This window comes from Colletes gigas, unplaced genomic scaffold (genome assembly GCF_013123115.1).
Source record: "Colletes gigas isolate AHSC1104 unplaced genomic scaffold, ASM1312311v1 Colletes_gigas_Sc00010, whole genome shotgun sequence".
Lineage (NCBI taxonomy): Eukaryota > Metazoa > Arthropoda > Insecta > Hymenoptera > Colletidae > Colletes > Colletes gigas.
Genome location: NW_025106639.1, coordinates 9,337,094 through 9,357,268, shown reverse-complemented (window position 1 = coordinate 9,357,268; position 20,175 = coordinate 9,337,094). Strand labels below are relative to the sequence as shown.

The 20,175-nt window shown below is 47.0% G+C and overlaps 1 protein-coding gene across 2 annotated transcripts in view; it reads left to right on the top strand.

Annotated features, from left to right (window-relative positions):
* LOC122397750 (zeta-sarcoglycan-like) overlaps positions 1–20,175 on the top strand; it is a 134,558-nt gene that overhangs the window by 35,617 nt on the left and 78,766 nt on the right. Inside the window, exon 2 of one of the 2 annotated variants that reach the window (XM_043397126.1) lies at positions 673–922. The exons of the other annotated variant lie outside the window; for it this stretch is intronic. The gene's annotated coding sequence lies outside the window, so the exon portion shown is untranslated. The remainder of the gene's footprint in view (positions 1–672; positions 923–20,175) is intronic. 2 annotated transcript variants of the gene reach the window in all.

Genomic DNA, 20,175 nt, shown 5'->3' with positions numbered 1-20,175 from the left:
CCCTCGAATCTCTAATTGCGAAACATTAGTCCCTGCGTTCCAATTCCTTACGTTGGAACCTCGGGTCGGAGACAGTATCCCACGGGAATCTCGCCCCTAGACTCGGTTCGTCGGTGTTGGATTCAAAGTAATACGATCTTGGCGTGAACGCGTAGAACAAGGTAGAAGTTTGGCCACGGGACGAACACGATAGAAAGGTAGTAGAATCGCCCTCCTCGCGCAGTACGAAAGAGAAAGAGACAGGGCCGTGGAGACGATCGCAAGAATGGCAGGATCTCGTTCTCGTCTTTGGCATTCCTTCCCGTACAAAATTAACTATCAAAACGTGCCTCCCCGTTCTTTTATCTTCGAGCTAAATACCTTGCCGTTTCGTTATTAATAACGAGATCTACGGCATAATAAAAGGACGTGCATTATCTCAAAGCGGAATTCATGAAATCGTTTTCATAATAAATTTCACAGTACGATCTCGTGTATTTAATATTGCACCTTTGTTAACAAACGCTTGCTCGTTCTAACAAGGATACGTACTCGTAGAATTTAATAAATATGTATATCAAGTTCTAGCTTTTCAATTTAGTTTTATGCTTCTGTTTAATTGTACGAGCCGATTGGCTCGCCGAACGATACGCGTTTTACAGCTGTTTGTTCTTTTTTGCTTTTTCATGTCAGTTCTGATTCGCAAACGCCCTTTGGAGGTAAGGGATGATCCTTAGCGTGTAACTCAAAACCTCGTGCGTGAGCTTAAGGAACAACCCGGACGAAGACAGCCGCTTAATCCGTTTAATCCGGCTTACGAGAATACGACTGGTTATCGTGAACCCCGCTTCGCATTACTTATACCGCTACCCAGCCGTTTCAAAATTCGCTACCAGCCGTGCGCTTCCGGTTGCTTCTAAGGAAGGAGGAACGACGGAACCAGGTAACACGATTCTATGTTCTTTTATCGATCAACCACCTTTCGCTAAATAGCTACACACGCACCATAGAGTAGGAAACTTTCACCAATAACGCAATCCTAGTTTCTATGCAGTCGAGCCACGATCGATTAACTCTCTTAAACTTTTTGATAGCCGCTCGCAGGATGATGAACGACGCTCGATCGAGAATTTTAATAGAAACCACGCGTCCAATAAATCTCGCCTTCTTAAAATCCACGGTACTTTTTCCATTTCGTTTTTCACCTCCAACGTATAAGAGGGTTCGTACGTGTTCCATCGGCACAATTAGCTCTCTCTCTCTCTCTCTCTCTCTCTCCGTAATCCTTGATCCAACGCGCGGAGCTATTTAATGCAAATGGCTGACGTCTAATATCAAGGGTAAAACGTCGGCTTCTTTGACCAGCAAAGAGCGTCGGAGGTTGAGAGGTCTAGCCAGGGGGACGAAGCGATTCGATCGGTCGCGGATTCGAGATCCACAGGTTCAGGTGTCGTAAAGCTTGGAGCTTGCAAGCCCGTAAGATAGGCATTAGCATGCATAGGTTGGCCCGACGCATTTAGCAAACTCATCCCACCGGCGTGGCGTCGTTCCCTTCTCGGTCTCGTGGCCTGTTCGGCAGCTCGTTCGACGCGACGCGACGCGACGCGACGCGCGACGTTTCGGATACGGTGCTGGAGTTACTTCGCCCGAGCGAGCCGCGCAAACTGAGAGATGAGTTCCATCTACCTCCACTCGCGATACACACCGCCGAAAGACTTTCTTTGCTTTTTCACCTCCTCGCCCAACCTGACCGGTTACTCGCTCAAGTATGCATAAATTTCACGCTCGTACGGCCACCAGCCTCGCGCCTCTCTCTCCATTCTTCCCTCCTACTCTGATCTGCTGTTTATTAACAGGCGAAATATTTTGACGGAATTCCCATTCGTTGCAGTTGGTTTAATTTGCAACGATAGATCGAAAAAGAGAGCGCGACGAAATCTGACCGCTTGGAAAAGTTGTTAGCCAACGAGCAGGAGCATTAGATTCGTCGGAAAAAATTGATCGAGCACGATGCAGACGATCACGATTCCCGGACCCGGGAAACGCGATACGCTCGACTCGGAACTCGATGAAAACCGATACGCGTGCTGCCTCTCTGCTTGGACCCGATGGAGAGGACTCTGCTGAATCTCAGGAGATTTTGGAGGACAGAAAAGTTTCAGGGGTGTTTCGGAGGTTCTGGAGGTCAGGGATCGCGAACGATTTCGGGGTATCCCGGAGGTTGAGGTTTCGAGGATCTTGGCTTCCTAAGGGATTCCTCCTCGAAGGTTTTGGAGAATCCAGGACGTGCAAGGGTTCCGAGGGAATTCGAAGGTTTCCAAATGTTCTAATGGATATTTTATATTGGATGTTATAAGGAGAGTGGAAAATATACGACTCCACCGTGGAATCGTGTGTCCTATTTGCACGATTTTCAAGTTGACGGTATAAAATCTTGCAAGGTTTCATTAAAGTTGACCCTTTTCATGGGTTTTAAGCGTATTCTTTGAGAAAGTGTTGCAGCAGTAGTTTTACGTAAAGTTCCCTGGTTCGCGAGAGCTAAAAGAAAATCGCACTCCTCGTGTCGCCGGGTCTTATAAGGCTCGTTCTTTTACCGGAGCTTTAATACAAGTCCAACCTGCAAAGAAAAGCTTCTCTTCTTTGGCATTACTAATTTGTACCACCGAAAATTGCCTGTCGCGATACAAACGAAATCGAAACCCCGTCGATACTTTGTTTCTGTATTACTTTAGAGCCTTTGATTTTCACCTATCGATTGTTCTATTAATGAAACAGGATTCGAATAAATTGTGCTCCGAGGTCGTATTTCAGCGTTGAACGCGGTGAACGACAGAGGAAATAAAACAGAAGGCGGCGCAGACGCGCGGTCGCGATAAATCAGAACCGCCGTCGATAAATCACGAAATTTCTTTTCCCCTTGTTTGGCGCGCGATGTATATATCCCACCGGATGTCATCTAGCGAGTTATTCGCGACATCGATCGTGAATATTCGAGTGTTGGGAACCGGCAGCTCATTGGGTTCCGGGAAATGTAGTCGGGTAACATGTGCGAGATAATCCGAAACTGTTCCCGGCGGTGCCGTCTTAACCCAATTTCTCTGGTGTCTATCCTTACGTTGGACCGGTTATTCACCATTTCGGTTCTATCCTCTCCTATGTATGTATATCCTTTCTCCATTCTACGGCGTGCTCAGTTACTTAATAACATCGAGCCTCCTGATGCAGTCAGACTCGTGTGCGGTTTTATCTCGCGGTTCGCGCCAACCTTCGACGTTTAATTGCCGCGTTATGCATCAACCGCGTACGCGAATCAATTTATCAAACTTTCTTCCATTTCTTTTACCAATCTCTCAGGCGTCGTTCGAACTTTGTCCAATTTCTGTCGCGTCCCAGACACTTTTCACCGGGAGAAAAGATTCTCGAAGCCAACGCTAATTACCGGTGATACAAAGTTTTGCAATTGTTGCGGCCGGGCGTGATATAAGGAACGAGACGTTATTAGGCAGTTATGGGTCCCCATAGGTGCATAGGTGCGTGTTCCAGCAAGTTGGGACGTGTGGTTGTTGTTCTTACGATAGTGTACGTGCTCACGGTTGCCGTACACGTGGAACTAAGCTACTATGCTAATAACGGCTAGACTCCGAGTGGACCTCGTACACAGAATCGCACTCGCGTTACAAACTTCAAGGCTGAATAATTTTCCTATTAACGTTTTCGCGTCGATTCGACGTTATCTTCTCTCTTTAACGGAAACCAGCCACTTGTTTCGACGATTCACGGATTCGTCTTTCGAGACTTTGCGCACGATCGATGGAAGACATCCGGCCATTTTTCCCCCGAAAATATGTTTAGCTCTCAAAGAGCACACTTGTACATATTTTGTTTTACGCTGCTTTCGATAATATGATTGAATCGCGCGAACGGGCTGGTTCGCTTCGAACAAACAAAGGAATCTCGATCAATTGGTAATGGGAAAGTTTCGATGGGGAAAGCGCGAGGAAAGCGGTCCCCAGATATTTTTTCGAACAAGGACCATTGAACTTAAGCGAATTGTGTATTTCAAGTTTAAAGAGTAATTATGCTTACAACTGATTAAATAATCCACTCGCGAAAGAAAGTTCCCCGCGAGAAACTGGGTTTCGTTGTTCCCCCGGGTGTTTTTTGAACTTGTCACCCCCTCTCCGTGTATCCGTGGCTCTTCAATTCTGGAGTTTCTCCAAGTTGCCGGGAAAGTTTCGAAAATAATTTGTTCGATTCTTTCTCTGTTCCACTGTTACAAATCGAGGCCATGGTAACAAAGAGCATCGATAAAACTAACAGGTTTGTATTATTTTGATTTCCAGAACGATGACGTACCAACTATTTCCGCTTTACCTTATACTTTCTTTTAAATGTCACCTATTTTTTGTTGCATTTGTTGGAAAATTAATTCCGTCCTGGAAATATTCTATAACGTGTTCGTGGTGTTACGCTCGTGCATATGGTATGGTATGGCCTGTAACCTAAAATTCTGTAAAAGTGGGGTAAGATCGCTAATTCTGTCTTGTCGTTTTATAGAGATTAACCTTTAAACGGTTACGTACAGTCCGGTGTATTTTGAAATATTATAAACATTTTAATGAATTCTCCAACTTGCAACAGCTTTACATTAATAATAATTCGTTGTATCTGATCGATCGATATCATCGTTCAAGTATATCGAAGGATCAGAATTTGGTTTCGCTTAAATACTTACGGGGTAAATTCGAATCGGTAACAGTGGAATCGAACGGAATTTTCCATTCGTTGTTTCCATTCGTTGTTTGCCAATAAAAGTCACCGATAGAGGTGGTTAGCCGTTAATCTAGTCCGGCAAGATGATGGATCGACACGGTGATGAATGCGAATGCTCGATCGACGGAAATGTTCGCGATCGGAAATTGTCACTTCCGGTCGACTAATGCCCTTCCGTCGAAGATAACGCCGGCTGTTACGTAATTCGCCCGAGAGTGATGAAGTTCTCCGCGAGTTTTTCCCATTGTATAGCAGTTTAACAAACTCGCGATACTTTCGACCGGTTTTGCAGTTCTCGCATTTCTCTAATAAATATTAATCGCCTTTAGAGATATTTAAGGGACCGGGCATGGCTCCAAGTTCGGTATTTCCACTGTGTTACGGCGGTTGCGATTCGAGGATCCTACCTCTCGGAACGATTCAATTTCCGTTCGCGGAAGCTGTCTATAAATACTCTCGTCGTACTAAGTCGGAGAAAGCCGAACTTTTCGTTTCTGCTTTTCTTTTCCTTTGGATCCGCATCATTTTCTATTTCCTGGGGCTCTAAGAACGTTCTCCTAATCAGCATATATCGTAAATATCCCTGTCTCCGCGATCGAGTCGCGTTTTTCTACGTTAAGAGCAGATTCTCGATTAAAAGCACGTGCAATAAATTGTTTCTCATCTTTGGCGTTGACCGCTCCCTTCCTGGTTGGTCGCGCGAAGAAGAACGGCCGAAAAAAAAGAAATTACTAACGGTCATGCATAAACGGCTAAGTCGGACTTGGTTGTAATTAAGGCAATTACCAGACTCTCGACCGTGGAAGGCGGACGAGGGCTTAGGTACTTTCTCCTATGTACCACCTACATGCCTTACAATGTCGCAATTATGCGAACAAACCGCGTAAACTGCCACTATTAAAACGTCGACGGTTGGTTTGATGCGCGCGATTCGTCGAACAATTCTCTGGTCACTTTCTTCCGACGAAATATTTCAAATATTGCCTGTCGAACTATCGAACGGATAGGGTCTGAAGATCTTTGGCGTTTGAAGGAAAAAACGAAGAAAGCAGTGCTTCGAATTCGTTATTTTATCGCGGAGAAAATGGCGCGTGGCTCGATAACGGGACCAATAATTGCGCGGCTCCGCGGGCGTCGCGACGCAAAGTTCAAATTAATGGGGACGCTTACAAGACTAGGTGGTTCTCTTTAGCGGCGCGCGTATTCCTGTTCTTCTCCTCTGGATCGGGACATGAATTTGTAAAATTAATCGCTATTTGTACCGCGGGTGGTGAAGCGGCAACGCGGGCTCTCCAGACACGCGAGGAGCAGCCAGTAACGAGGTAATTGCTAAAGTTTATCTCGCAGAAGACAGCAAAAATTAATTACAGGGAGATGGCTCGACGTTTACGCTTCAGCATCGTCTTACTTTATCCTTGTGTACGCATTATAATACAGCGCGGAAGTGGTTTAACTTGGAGCGCGAACGTTCGACCCTCGTAGTTTCATGACAGCGCCAACGAGAGGAACGCCGGGCGCCGGTAGCTATTTCGTGAGAAAAACATTCCTCGCGGAGCACGGCGGAAAAGATTCAGGTGAAAATCCACCGCGTATCGCAGGACGTTTCCCCCCGGCAGAGAACTTCCGCGAGCTACATACTTGAGGCACGCGTATCGCAGTCGCTTAACCTCGTGTGTGCATCGCGTTAACTCGTAATTGGCCAAGTTCATCTTGGTACTGGTCGTGGCGCGGATATTAATTACGGGCCCCGACCAACCCGCCGCTTATATTTCAACGCCCTTTGCGTGTTCCCTTGTCTCTCGCCATCGCGTTCTTTGTACGCATTACCTTCGAAACTACTTTCCGACCTCCTCGTTTCTATCCTATCTTTGTCTTGTCGCAATGCGTGGAATATCCGTTGTCTTTGTCTTGGTTCGTGCCTCTAAGCCGTCTATTCTCCCTCTATATTCGCTCTTTCTCCGGTCCTCATTTCCTCCCGCAGATGTATGCTCGCATGCACCTTTTTTCACTTCCCTTTTAGCAGCGCTGCCGGTCCTTCTTTGTACTTTTCTCCCCATCGCCGCCGGCATTATTTCCATCGCTTATTTCCGCACAAACAACCACCGGGTTGACGCAAAGAGAGAGCGACAAGAAAAATAATAGAGAACGCCGCGGTGCGGCGCAGAGAACAGAGAATATAGACCGAAGACGAAGCGCCGCAATAATTATGCGTAATTACGCGTCTCATCGACGAGGACACCCTACCCCCCCCCCGCGTAACAAGATTACAACCGGTCCGATATTTCTTTCCGCTTCTTTTTAGAAACATTACGGATCTCCCTAACCACCATCGAATCAAAATCTTCGCGGTCGTGTTTTAAAACAGGACTACCACGTTACCTTCGACGTTCGACTCTCGCTCTTTTTTCGCCGGTTCGTCGATTTATTAGTCCATCGTTACGACGTTATCGAATCACGCGAGCAATTAACATCGACAATTGGCAATCTGGCTTATCGGGTTGTTATCTCCGGGACGTATAACTGTTTGCGTTTGCGACTCTACGCACATCCGTGACAACGTTAAATTACGATCGGTATATTTTTCTGACGCAATTATATTCATTACATTTACTTGCGTTTCAATTAGTAGGAGCACAACTAATTATTGGACGGTGCTGGCTGCGGTAGAAACCGCGTTTAATACTGCATGGCGAACCGATAATTAAATGTCCGCCGTAACGTTGTTGTCTACTTCCGTCTCGTACATACTATTATTTACTCGAACCATTACACATGTTTTCCCCGATATATTATTTTGTAAGCTATCCGCCTACGATCGCCGTGGATTTTTGACCGACGCGACGCAAAGGAAACGAATCGAAGAGCTCCTGATAACTTTGTCATCGAGTGTTCACGGGATAGGAACAATACCGCCTCGAAGAAGCCGTGTTCGCGTTCCGAGCAGCAGTTTGGAAAAAAGATTAACGACGCCTTGGCGGCAACACGAGCGAAACAAATTTCCCTTTAATTAATCGAGCCGCAGGCCACAGCGCGTCGCAAATTTTCTTGCACGATCGACCGCTCGCGACAGAGTTTGCCTCGTTTGCGCGAGTTTCGACGTCGCTTTGCACGTATTAACTATTCGTTAGTAGCGTGGTTCGTTCGTAGCCTCATTAGCGAGCGCGCTACGTAGGTACAAGCGCACGCGGCAGCGAATTACCGAGTACTCGCAGCTGTAATACAAATTGCATGAAAACTGTAACTGCTAGACTTGGTGTGCAACCGGCACTCTGTCCGCACCGGCGACGAAACACCGATGCTCGCCCCGGTAAACGGTATTCACCCCACCGACTTAACGACTCGCTCGAAAAATTTCCATATCGTTCGATTTTTCGGGACTCGACGCTCGACTCGGACACTCGATTCTCGGCGAAACGGTTTCCCGTAAAACCGGAAATCGGATTACGATCTCGGTTTGCTTAGCATTAACTTGCCCTGGCGTACGTTTAATCACGATAGGCGACCACCAGTTGATTTCTTCTCTCGGTCGCGCAATTAATAATCCTGGGCCACTGCGTTGACGTGGTCGCACGCAACTTAACGTCGAATCCGCGCCCAGAACGAAACACACGCCGCTAACGTGTACGAAACAGTTGATTATCTCACGCGAGCATCGAGTGGCGTTAGTTAATTCGACGGGTTCAGGAATTTACGGGGAAGACCGAGCTCCCGTGAAACCGCGACCTTTGAATCTCGGATGTTCCGTCCGGTAGGACTCTTCTTTGCTAAACCATTTAGCTTTTACCTCGAGGAGCAGGAACGCTCGGCTGGTAGTACAGATAGGAAGAAAAGAGAGTCGCGAAAGGGATGATGGTGGTATACGTCCGTGGAAAAGGAGCTCTCGTCCGAAAGAACTCAAACCCTCAAGCTCGTTTTGGCTCGTCCTAGCTTTTGGCTCTTCAATGGCTGTTTAGTTGGGAGTACGGAGTAATACCGCTTCGGATCTTCGAATCTTTTGTGTATCGAGCCACGCTAAATACCGACTGCCGTTTGATTTCCGAACGCGCTTCCGATTTCCAAGCCAGATACACTGCCGGCCGTTTCATTAACGTCGTTGCAACGCAAAGAACCTCTTCTACCCGTATTAAAAAAGTTTCAACTGATTATCGGTGGAACGAACTGCCAGTTGGCGAAAGCATATCGCGTCGAAAACGGCAAGCTATGGCGAGCGCCGTTGCAGCGAGGCGACAACTTTTGCCCGCGATAGTACGTACACCGAGCAGTCAGGGGGGTGGCTGGAGGCTCAGGCACGAGCCCAAGGTGTTGGTTGTTTGGCCAGGAAGGTATTAGGTGCTATCTACCGGTCGTGTGGGAGTTTGTCGAGGAGGCCTCTGTATGTTTCCTCAAAGTATGTATGTATCTCAGAGGCGGCGTGTGCGGTTGCGTCTGCGTTATCGTGTGTACTTGGTCAGGATTCGGAGTGTTGGTCGGGATCCTTGGACGTCGTTCGTCGGTGTGGGTGATTGGCGAACGGGTTGCCCGCGTCCGCGCACGTGCGCGTTCGCACACGTAGATACGCGCACGTGTGCCGGGGGTCGGTTGCAATTTCCCTATCGTCGTTGTGTACATCGATAGCGCGGTACAGTAACGGAGCTGTGTTATAGCTAGGACGTACACTGTACGTACGGTTGTGTGCGGAATTTACACTGTAGATGCACGTACAGATATATAAAGACGGCAGTGCCAGCGGTTAACCTATCTGGCGGGGCGTGAATAGAGTGCGCCATGGCAGCTACACGATGTCGGACAGCACCTCTCGCTTGATGACGCAAATACGAAAGGGGTGGCTTGGAAAAGAGACGCAGAACGCCGAAGACATCCTCGAAAGCTCGTTCGCGGAGAACGGTCGCCTTCGAGTTACGGATTCGCGCATCGAGGATACCGTTCTTTTACCTTTTCTAATCGAACGAACCGGGAACTTTTGAGAACGGCTGAGCCGAGAACACAGCTGTGTAAAAATCCTACGTGCCACGTAACGTCCGAGCACGGTAAAACGGATCGGAAGGCGTAGCCAAACGAACCAAGTCGAAATCTGTGTAAGAGTTGACCCCCACTTTATATTCCGCGACGTGAACGCTGATGCAAACCTTACCACCGTGCTCCTTGCCTCGTTTCTCCTTCCTCCGGAAAGATCTCCGTCCCTATCGACCGAAACTGCGCCAGCCAAACGTAAACCAACCCTGATCCTCATCGCTCTCCTGCTTGTTCACGGCGTTTTATTCGCATTCTACGAGAACTGCACGGGCGGACAGCTGAATCAGACATTGTTATACATCGCTGCTATGGCCAGTTGTAAACGACTTGTACGAACAACATCGAAAGCATCGAAACGTGCATGCTCGCTAGAAAGTTTCCTGCCTCTCGAGTTTCTTCGTTTGCGAACGAATCCGCGCGTTAACTTTAGCCCCTCGTGCTTGCTAGTCGTACAATTGTGATCTTCCGTACAAGTTTTTGGTCGATCCGCGCGAAGGTAAATTAATATTACAGACGAGGTATACGAAAAGACCTTACAGAAATTTTTAAGTAAAATCGACAGAGGGTAGGTGCCTAAATTTTTCGGCGAAAAAAAATTTTTTCAAATCGATTTGGAAAAATTGTTTTCAGTTGCGGGGGTCAATTACAATCATTTTTGGTGAATAGACATACCCTTGAAATCCTACGCAGTTTCGAGAAAAAAATTCATTACCGAAAACTTCATGTCTGACCATATATCTGACTGTTTCCCTGAAATTTCATGCGAATCTTTAAAATGTCATAACTTCTGAACGGATTGGAGGATTTGAATGTTTAAAAATGCAAACAACGCGTATTTTGATGGAGAATATATAGAAATTCCAAAAATATTCGAAAAGTTGTTCCTGGACCCCGTAAAGTGAGAAAAACCCCATAAAATGGTCCAATTTTCAAACGACCATAACTCTTACAATAGTGAATATATTTCACTGAAATTTTTTTCTGAAATAAAGCTCATGGGTACCTACAAAAAAGTATTAAACAACTTTTCTATAGCGCGTCAAACAAATTTATTAAAAATGAGAAATCAATTTTTAAGGAAAATCGACAGGGAGTAGGTGCCTAAATTTTTCGGCGAAAATAAATTTTTTCAAATCGATTTGGAAAAATTATTTCCAGTTGCGGGGGTCAATTACAATCATTTTTGGTGAATAGACATACCCCCGGAATCCTAGGCACTTTCGAGAAAAAAAAAATTCCTTACCGAAAATATGGTTTGAGGCCAGAAATGATTCGGCTAGGTTTTTAAACGTAAAATCTGAGCGAAACGTGGTGATTTTTGGATCGCGGTCGCGGACAGGATAGTTGGACGGTTTATCGAGACCACTTTTAAGGGAAAATCGACACACGTTAACGCGTCCAACCGCGTAATGCTGATCAGATATCGAATAGCCGCGTTTAGGCGAGCGTCAAATTAATTGCGTGCCATCGTGATCCGTGTTCGCGAAAAATCCCTTGTAATAACCTTCTACGTGCTCCGTTTTCGTATCCCGATTAACGATTTACGAGAAAAAAAGAAGGAAAACGGTACGACCGTGGAAAACACTCACGAATAATGCCGCGATGCGAAATGCACGGTTCACCGCGCATAATTACGAGTGCACGACACGCCGGAAACCCAAGTTCTGGAATTATAGCGGGAGCGAAAATAGCGCGACTGCGGCATATTTGAACGAGAGAGACGGAAACGCGCTCGAAGACGCGGCGATTAAAAAAGGACAAAGGAGCCCGAGGTAAAGAAAGTAAGAGAAATAATAATATTCGGGTCTTTTGAATCTTGGAACAATTAGCCCCGCGGTGCTTCAGGGGCCGAACTGTTTAAATCTAATAACACCAGCTCGTCCCCCCTACATCGTTCAGCTTGCATTTGATAATGGTCATCCGGTTACGACGATACTTTCCTTACGAATTCTTTCAGCCCGCTTTCATTCGCATTACCAACTTTCCCTGGTATTTAGCGAGGATCCTTTAACCTCCGGGGTGCTTTGTTTTATTCGTGGCCCACCGAATTGTACAATTTTCCAGTTATCAAGTATCGTCGGATGTAATTAAATTAAAATGAAACGTCAGCGAGCAGGAAACGTTTCGCGAGAGGTTTTGGAATTTTTTTATATCGTTGTTTTTGGTGGCAGGATTTACACACAGCGGTGGGTATAAAAGTTGTGGGTGCAACGACAAGGTTCGAAAAAGGAGGTATCGTGTGATTGCAAAGGATAAAGTTTCGCTGGGGGATATTGAAAATAAATAAAACGAAATGAAAAACACATCGTTCTGACTAGCAAGCGATAAATAAACAAACAAGAAACAGTGTGTCACCTGAAAAAAAGATCCGTGCCAATGACAGTTCTGACGCGGGATCGCGTATTCAATAATCCGTTGCTATTAAACGGCAAAAGCTGAAAATGAATACGCGACGCTTTTCCCTCCGCGATAGCTTTGTTGCCCCTCGAATCATGCCTCGAGTAACACGCACTCCCGTCGCTCGAAACATCCAAAACCGAACGCGAAAAGAGCGCTCCAAGTATCGGGTTTAAATAATATATTTCCACTCGGGAAGCGTTAATCGTGGACGCGGGGTACTCGAAACGGTTCCTCTGCTTTAACGATTGTTTCAACATTTTCGGTCCTTGAGTTTTCAGTAGCGGTCGGTCGATCGTCTCTATAACCGGATTTATTTCATCGAATCAGTGTCGGGCACAGTTTTATTCGAATCAACGAAGGAGAAATAATGAACAGCTTTATGGAATGATTTTTTTATTCGAGTACATAGAGAATTTTGATTCTTCTCCGTGTCGAATCGTTTAGTTTTCCGTTGGTTCGAGAAGTTTGTTTCCTCGGCGTCAGCATCCGATTACAGATGCAAATTAGGACTCTCGTCCTGGTTTCGAGAAAGCGAGGAACGTTCCTAGGCATTTCTGTGTCGGTTTTCTCGATAATCGGGGTCGTCGAGTGGCCCGTTGACCGGCGATCTTCGCAGGTAGCGGTCTCGTTCGGTTTCGGGGAATCGCAGCGTTCTGACGGCGGTTGCCGTGGCTGCAGACGGAGAGTGAGAAATTAGGGAAGGTTTAACAGTGGCCACAGCGTGGCGCCCCGCGCTCTAAGTGATCATGGATTAGCTGTACGAGGAAATGTAGCACCGCGGGGATGGCAGTACAGGGGCTACTTGGCAAAACCATGCGCCAGCCAACTAATTACTATGGCACGGGCCACCGACGGCGGTTAGAGCTGGTCCGCCAGCTTCAGTCATGATCGTTACGGCCATCCGGCTACGGAGAGCGAAATTCCCGGCGTTTGCCAGCACGCCGCGCCGCCAACCTCCAAGTCAATGATAGTGTAGTTGCGCTCATTACGGGATGTGTACTTAATGGAACAAGTTTAAATCGCCATTACGCTCGTATACGAACAACCGAATCAATTCGCGGCCCGGCCGAAACTCTGCTCGCGAAAAAGTGAGGGACGCCGGGGAAATAAAAATAAAAGTTTCCGCTTGTTATTCGAGGATGGTATTTGTCCGCGAACGCGTTTCAAGTCGCGAAAGATGATCACGGGGCGAATCAAGATTGTGTAATCTCGTGAAGAGAGGCGAGGAGACGGACGGGACGCGGCCGAGCCGAAGAGAGAGATTATCGTCGTTTACTCGAGGAGGACGGAAAATGACTACGAGGGTGCTAATTAACCAGCTCCGAGTACCCTTCGCTCTCTGACACGAAGGCCTCTCCTCAAAAGATGTTTACGCCGTGAGAGAGGATGCTTTAATCGAGTTGAAGAGACGAGTCGAGTAACCCAATTAACTCTCTCTTCCGTTACTTCTAGGCTGTCTGTCGGGGCGCGCCGTGTTCCGGCTTCGGCCGCTTCTCTTTCCGCGAGCGCGAACGCTCGTGCGTTCTTCTCCGTTCCGATGATTTCCACAGGACGTTTGCATTGCGCCGCGAGCGTAAACGTCAACCCGAAAGGGCTTTCTCGCCGAGGGAAAAACATTTTCCTTCGCTACCGAGCCACCTTGGATCCCCCGCGAGGAAGATTTCACTTGATTCTGACGCAGCCGGTGACGGGGATAATTAATTTTCATAATTGAAGCCTGTACCTTTCCGGCGCGATAACTAGCTGCTACCCTGTTCCACGGGAAGAAATTCAAAACAGTCTTTCACGCTTTCCACTTTGCGTGTATCGCGCAAAGTGTTTTTTGCCGACCGTCGCGTTAATTGGTCTTGGATCGGAACGAAATTGAATTGCGAACGGTTTAGATGGTTTTAATTATTAACGTTTGTGTAACGCCGGAGACAGGTTTTAATTAACACTCGCGGCGAAAATTTGAGATTTTACGCTGAAAAAGAGGAACAAACGCGAGCGCGACTTACGGCGGAACCTTTCGCCCGGCCCAAAGAAGAATGCAGTAATTATAAGTCCTTCTGGAATTTTTAGGGCGGAATGTTTTTTCCGTATCAGCGGCGAGCACCGCCGAGGTGAGCTTTTTCATAAAAAAAAGAAAAAAGTGTGCTGCATACTCCTTCTCCACGGCACGCAACGTCATTAATGAATACCAACCGTCCGTGTTCGCGATGTTCTCGCTACCGGTTCATAAACGTCACGTCGCGTCGCGTCGGTACGGTACAATTTCACAGTCACGTCCACGGCTACATTCGCCGCTGCAGATCGTTGGAACGCATGCTAAAACAACACGCAACGTTCGCCGGGGTACCTGCGACCAAATTCTCTTTTTCTAACGCGTCTAAGCTTTCACGAGTGCTCCGACAGATTTTCTGAAACCATTCGCTACCGAAATTACGCGTCGAATTATTTCTTTCGTCAAACTCCTCGTCCATATTCGCGTTCTGTCAAAGAACTCGAGAAGCGAGATATTCCGGAAACGGTATAGCTAAAACAAACGTTTACGATCGAAAGGTTTTTCGCAGGGTTTCCATGCTGTCGTTAAAGGCAATTGTCCATTTGCAGTAAACCACCAAATCACGATAACGCGTCGTCATCCGCGGATACGAAATTGCTCGGGGAGGTTGATACTTTCGCATAACCCGAAATTATTACTCCGAACGTCACTAAATTGAATGAAAGCGGTCGCAGTTTCGAATGTACGTGGATGAAATGCATCTTGTCTGCGCGCCACGGGAGAAAGAGAGACGTGGATACTGTTCCCGCGGTTTAATCGAATTGCGAGTAAAGCGGGGTACCGAGCGTAACGCGTATCTATCCGTTGAAGCTTATCGTCTCGTGACTTTTCTAAACACTCCCGAACGTCGGAATAACGCCGATTAAATCGTCGGTAGGAGTCGTTCTCTAAACACGCCACGCAACGGACCGCTGGGTTACCAATTACTCGTGCTAGCAGTTTAATTGCTCCATCATTTGCGCTGGATTTGAACTCGTTAGGGTGGAAAATCGATGCAGACTGACCGGTTGACGGTCACTCGTTTCCCTGTTACGGTTAAGGGAGTTTGTAAAAAGAAACGGTCGCGCGTCGAGAAGGTGTCGCGAAACAATTAGTCAGGAAGTAGCGGCGAACGCGTAATCGCGTTAACGAATTTCGATCTGGGTTGGGTCGCGCGAATAGGACGCATTACGGCCGCGCGTAATCTTGGCATTGGGCGAAATGGGAAAATAATGCCCGGCCGTAAGTGCCGAGTAAAGGGCCTGCTCGTAATTACTGTAAAAACGATATGATTATAGGAGAAGAGTGGCTGCCGCGGCGGTCGCATGCTCGCATTATTGTTCCACGATCGTCGCCTCTGCCAGTCTTTCGACACATGCGCGCGTGCAGCTTACACCCACGCAGAAAATAGTCTGCCCGCGCGTGCACGCGGCCCTCCTCCCTTCCAGCCCGCAGTGTACGGGCATTAAAGCCCAAGAGGTGGCCGCTGCGGAGGCGATTTGTAGCTGCGTCGGAGTTATGGCTAATAAACTAGGCGCGCGAATATAACGGCTCGAGTATGCGGGGAGAAAAAGAGAGGGAAAACGGGGCTTGGAAGGACCGACGTTGCGGCTAGGCCGCAATAAATGAATATTTAATCTATCTTCTCGCGTGGATGTAACTAATTTGAAGGCATCGCGAGAGAGCGGTTGGGCTCTTAAGCGGCGTGCTAAATCTTGAAAGTTCGCGCCTCCGAGGGCGCAAGGGACGCGAGCACTCGACGAACCTTCGCGCCCCCGTAATCACGAAGCCGGCCGTCACGGCCTACTTGATCGACTTCCTCGAGATTCCCTATTTCCGTTCGTGTTCCGTTGTCCTTTGTGTATAAATACCCCGCTGCGAAACGTACGAGCCAAGTAACGGACCGAGAAGGCGTTCTGGAAACATGAAACGAGCTTGGCAATCAACGTTCCTCTGTTTCGTTACTCTTGAATTTAACATAAACCTCGGTACGCAGACATTCGGGGTGTCGCTTTAAGTTTAAGACGTGTCGATTAAGATCAGCTTTTTAATTTTTAAGGGAAACGTTAACGGAACGTTGAAACAAGTTCAACGACCTATCGCACGGTAGTTTAATCTATTACAACGGGAAGAGTACCGAAACAATGGCTGAAAGAGATTCGTACAAAGTTGCTTTGCTTTGAATCTCTCTGCGAAGACGCGACAAAGAAGAAGGTCTCGCAGCAACGAGACGGGAATGAAAAAGCTGTTATCGCGTAAATGTTATCAATGTTCCGCGTGTATTAATTCGTCGAGGCGCGTGCAATGAAACGGAGGTGCGGAAAATTATTTTACCAAATATTCCTAGTCATTAAATTTCGTGGGACAACTCGCTACGTGTTAATAGAAAGGGAAGCTTATCATTTTCCTGGCCACCATTAACGAGTTTCGTCGTGTCTGATGCTCGAACGGGGGCGACGAGGTTGATGACAGAAAAGGTAAAATAAAATAATATCCCTCTTAATGGCGCTTAAGTAAAATGCTGGTTGGACGTTCCGCGAGCGGAGAAGGGAGTCGCGAACGTTTCGTCGGAACGAATTGTACTTTCGCGTTCCTCTTTTCCCCCTCGAATTTCCTCGAGTGGTATTTGCCCTGCAGGCGAGTCGTAAATTCTGATGCACGAGTAACGTGCAAATATTGAGCCAATGCTACTCACGACTGTCGTTTGACAATTATTTTCACCTAATAAAGATAACCTCTGTCCTCTACGTTGTATTTCGCAGTCAAGGTATCTCCCAAAATCCTAACTGAGGAGCCCGAAAATTGGACCGCGCTCTGTTCGTTGGAACGGTATTTATTAATATTTTAGATAAAGTGTCCGCGAAGTGAACAAACTCGGCCAACGTCCCGGAAATATTTGGAAATATTTTTCGGCAAAGGGACGAAGCCAAACGTAAAATTGCTTTAGGAACGCTCCTTCTATTATCGAGGTTATTCTACGGAATCGCAACATCGTGGTCATTGGAAAGTTCGCCAGTCTGCAAGAACGAGAACCTTGGCTCGCAAAAGGGGAAGGATTACTGGCCGAGCAAACGCGATATCTCGTAATTATCGCGCAGTTTCGGTGAAACGGTGGCCGGCTCCTTTGAAGGCTGCCGGAGAGTAATCAGAATCTTCAATACGGTTTGTCTAATAACTGACGCGCCAAAAGGCACAAGATTCGCGAAGCTTCATTAAGCCCCACGAAAACTTACAGTGTAATCAAGACGGAAGTAACTGTTAATGCCGACCACTTCCGTAAGATGACCAATAAACCGAACGTGTTCTATTCGTCGAGTCGCGGCGCACGAAACGTCTCTTTCTCCTTATTCGAAACGAAAACATTTCGCTCTTACGGCTCGACAGCCCTTTCGACAAAAAAATTATCTCGTCTATGAATTTTTTTTATCTTTCGATACGAGAAGAGGTTCTCCAGCTTTCCTCGTAGACAAGCACGTCCTTGTAAAGATGCAAACGACACGTATCAATCACTCGTTTTTCTTCCGTAACGAAAGGAGCAATCTGTCTTTTGAAGGAAACTGGAATTTTCCTCCGCAACTCGGCACCCTACTGTTCTCATTGTCTGAAAACGAGCGTCATTTTTTCCTCTGTTGGACATCTCGGAGGAAAAAGGACAGCGGGCAAGGGAGTAAAATTTTATTGACCTGCAAGCGGTGAGCCGACATCGTGTGGTCGGGCTAGGTACAGGGACGAACGGAAGGTAGACTTACGCGATTGAAAGCTCGCCGTGAAACGACTAGGGAAGCCTTGATATTATGCATTATGTATGGGCCTATGGTACGGCACCTGTACTTTGGCACGCGAGCTCCCCGCGTACGAACGATGGGCAATTCTAACACATCAGCTCGAGCTCGCGTCCCTTACGAAGCTTCGATCGAACCGATTTTACCAACATTCGACGCCACTGCTTTCCGTCAAAGCGTTGTTACTTGTTCGTTCGCGGTTTTAAAGATTCCCGTATAGCGCGACGTTTCAAGAGTTGTTGCGTTCGTGATCGAATTGTTTCTCTTGCGCGCGAATGGCAGAGTTCTCTTGAAATTTGAGTTCCACGCGGTCGGTGCTGATTACGTTTCCGTAAAGAGAATACAATGAAAGTTTTCGCAAAATGCGAATGCAAAGCTGTACGCTCCGGTTGTCCCTGTGGCGTGCAAAACTCTTATCGGTCGGCGAGAAATAAGGAGAACACGGGGCAAGTTGTTCGGTTGTTTTTTCCTCGGTCGTATTTTCCTCGTTTCGTATCGCGTTCGTTTTCCACCTTTCAGCGAGCTTGTTCCTACGCTGCCGTTAAATCTGTCGTGTTTCCTTGCGTCCAAGGGAGAAGCCGCGGTCGCGGGGTGGCAGCGGGGAAGAAATCTTGGAGGCCGAACAACGCATGCTCCGAAGGGAAAGAACTTTCGACTAAGTACGCTTAAATAAATCAGCGGCGCGTTGCGTGCAAGCTTTAAAACGAGTTTTTAATTTAAACGTATCCCGGTGCAAATACGTAATTTCCATGATTTAACCGTTCGCTTTCTTTTTCTTTCTTGCGCCCGGCGAGGCGCTCATTTTTTTCTTTCGCCGAATGAAATTAAAAACGAATCTTTACGGCGGAAAAACGAGCGGCTCGGCTACTCGTTGGGGATATTTAGGATAATAGGTAACGGAAAATCGTCGGCCATTACATTTTCGGACGATTTGTTAGGTAAATACGTTAATAGATAACCGCGAAGACGGACGTATACATAAAGCACGATATAATTATATAAAAATTCCTCCGGTATTTATCGCGGATCTATTTATTCTTATTCGAGCTTATCAGCGTATTTTAATTCTCTGATCTTTTATACGTAATCTGTCATATATCATTTGTATTTTATATTATATTATCGACAGCAGCATTACGCGGTGGAAACGTGACAAAATGTCGGCCGACTTTTTACGTTGAAACAGTCCGAACTGTCCATAATGAGATTGACCCGATTTCAAGGCAGAGAATCGATTAAACCGCAAGGAAGGAAAAATTTTTTTTCTACTCCGTTCTTGCATGCGTTATATTTTAACGTAATTTGCAGTCGTTCGGAGACGGCACGATGAAACGAGTAATGGTTGCCGCGGGATTCCTAACGGCCTAACGCGGGATCGAAACGCGAAATGTTAAGCAATTTCTCCGGTTGATTTCAATTTTAAATTAACGCATTCGGGATGCAAATTAATCCGGATCGATGCCGCGTCAATATTCATCACCGGTCGTAAACGAGTTAGGATTTTTCTTTCGTTTCGTAACTTCTCGCGGCCTTTCGTTTGGGATTTTTTCCGTGGCGAGCACGCGAGGATCGGTCGGACACTTTGCGCGAAATCATATCCTTCGAGTTCCCTCGATCGAAGCAACTCGACCGTTCGCGCGACCAGGTTAATTACCATCGAGATTGACTCGAGACAACTGTAATTAAGACGAACCCCGGGCTTTGAGATCTCAGGGGTCGGTCGGAGGAAAACGGATAGACGGTCGGATCGAAGCGAATAGGTGACAAGAGAGCGAGACAGAGAAGTGGGTACAAATGGAGAAAACACGAGAGAGATAGAGAGAGAGAGAGAGACAGAGAAGAGAATAGAAGATGGGACTGCAAAGACGGTGATCAACCGTACAGAGAGATCGCTGACTTATTTGCATGTAATGGCTCGAGTCTGACTCGATAACGAGTTCCTCCACTGATCGTTCCGTTCCGTTCCGTTCCGTTCCGTTCCGTTCCGCGGTGCTGTCGAAATAGTGCTCGGTGCTTTTATTTCGATAACTGATTTTTTTTTCGCTAACCGTTTCGCGTCCGCGATATTAAATATTCATACGCGAATTAGCCGCGGCGCGCGGTTATTATGCAAATTAACGAGACTGAAGCGCGACTATCTCGGTTCCTTGGTTTGAATTCGCGGGTTGGTAACGTTTTGTATTCCCTGCGATTAGCGTTTCAATT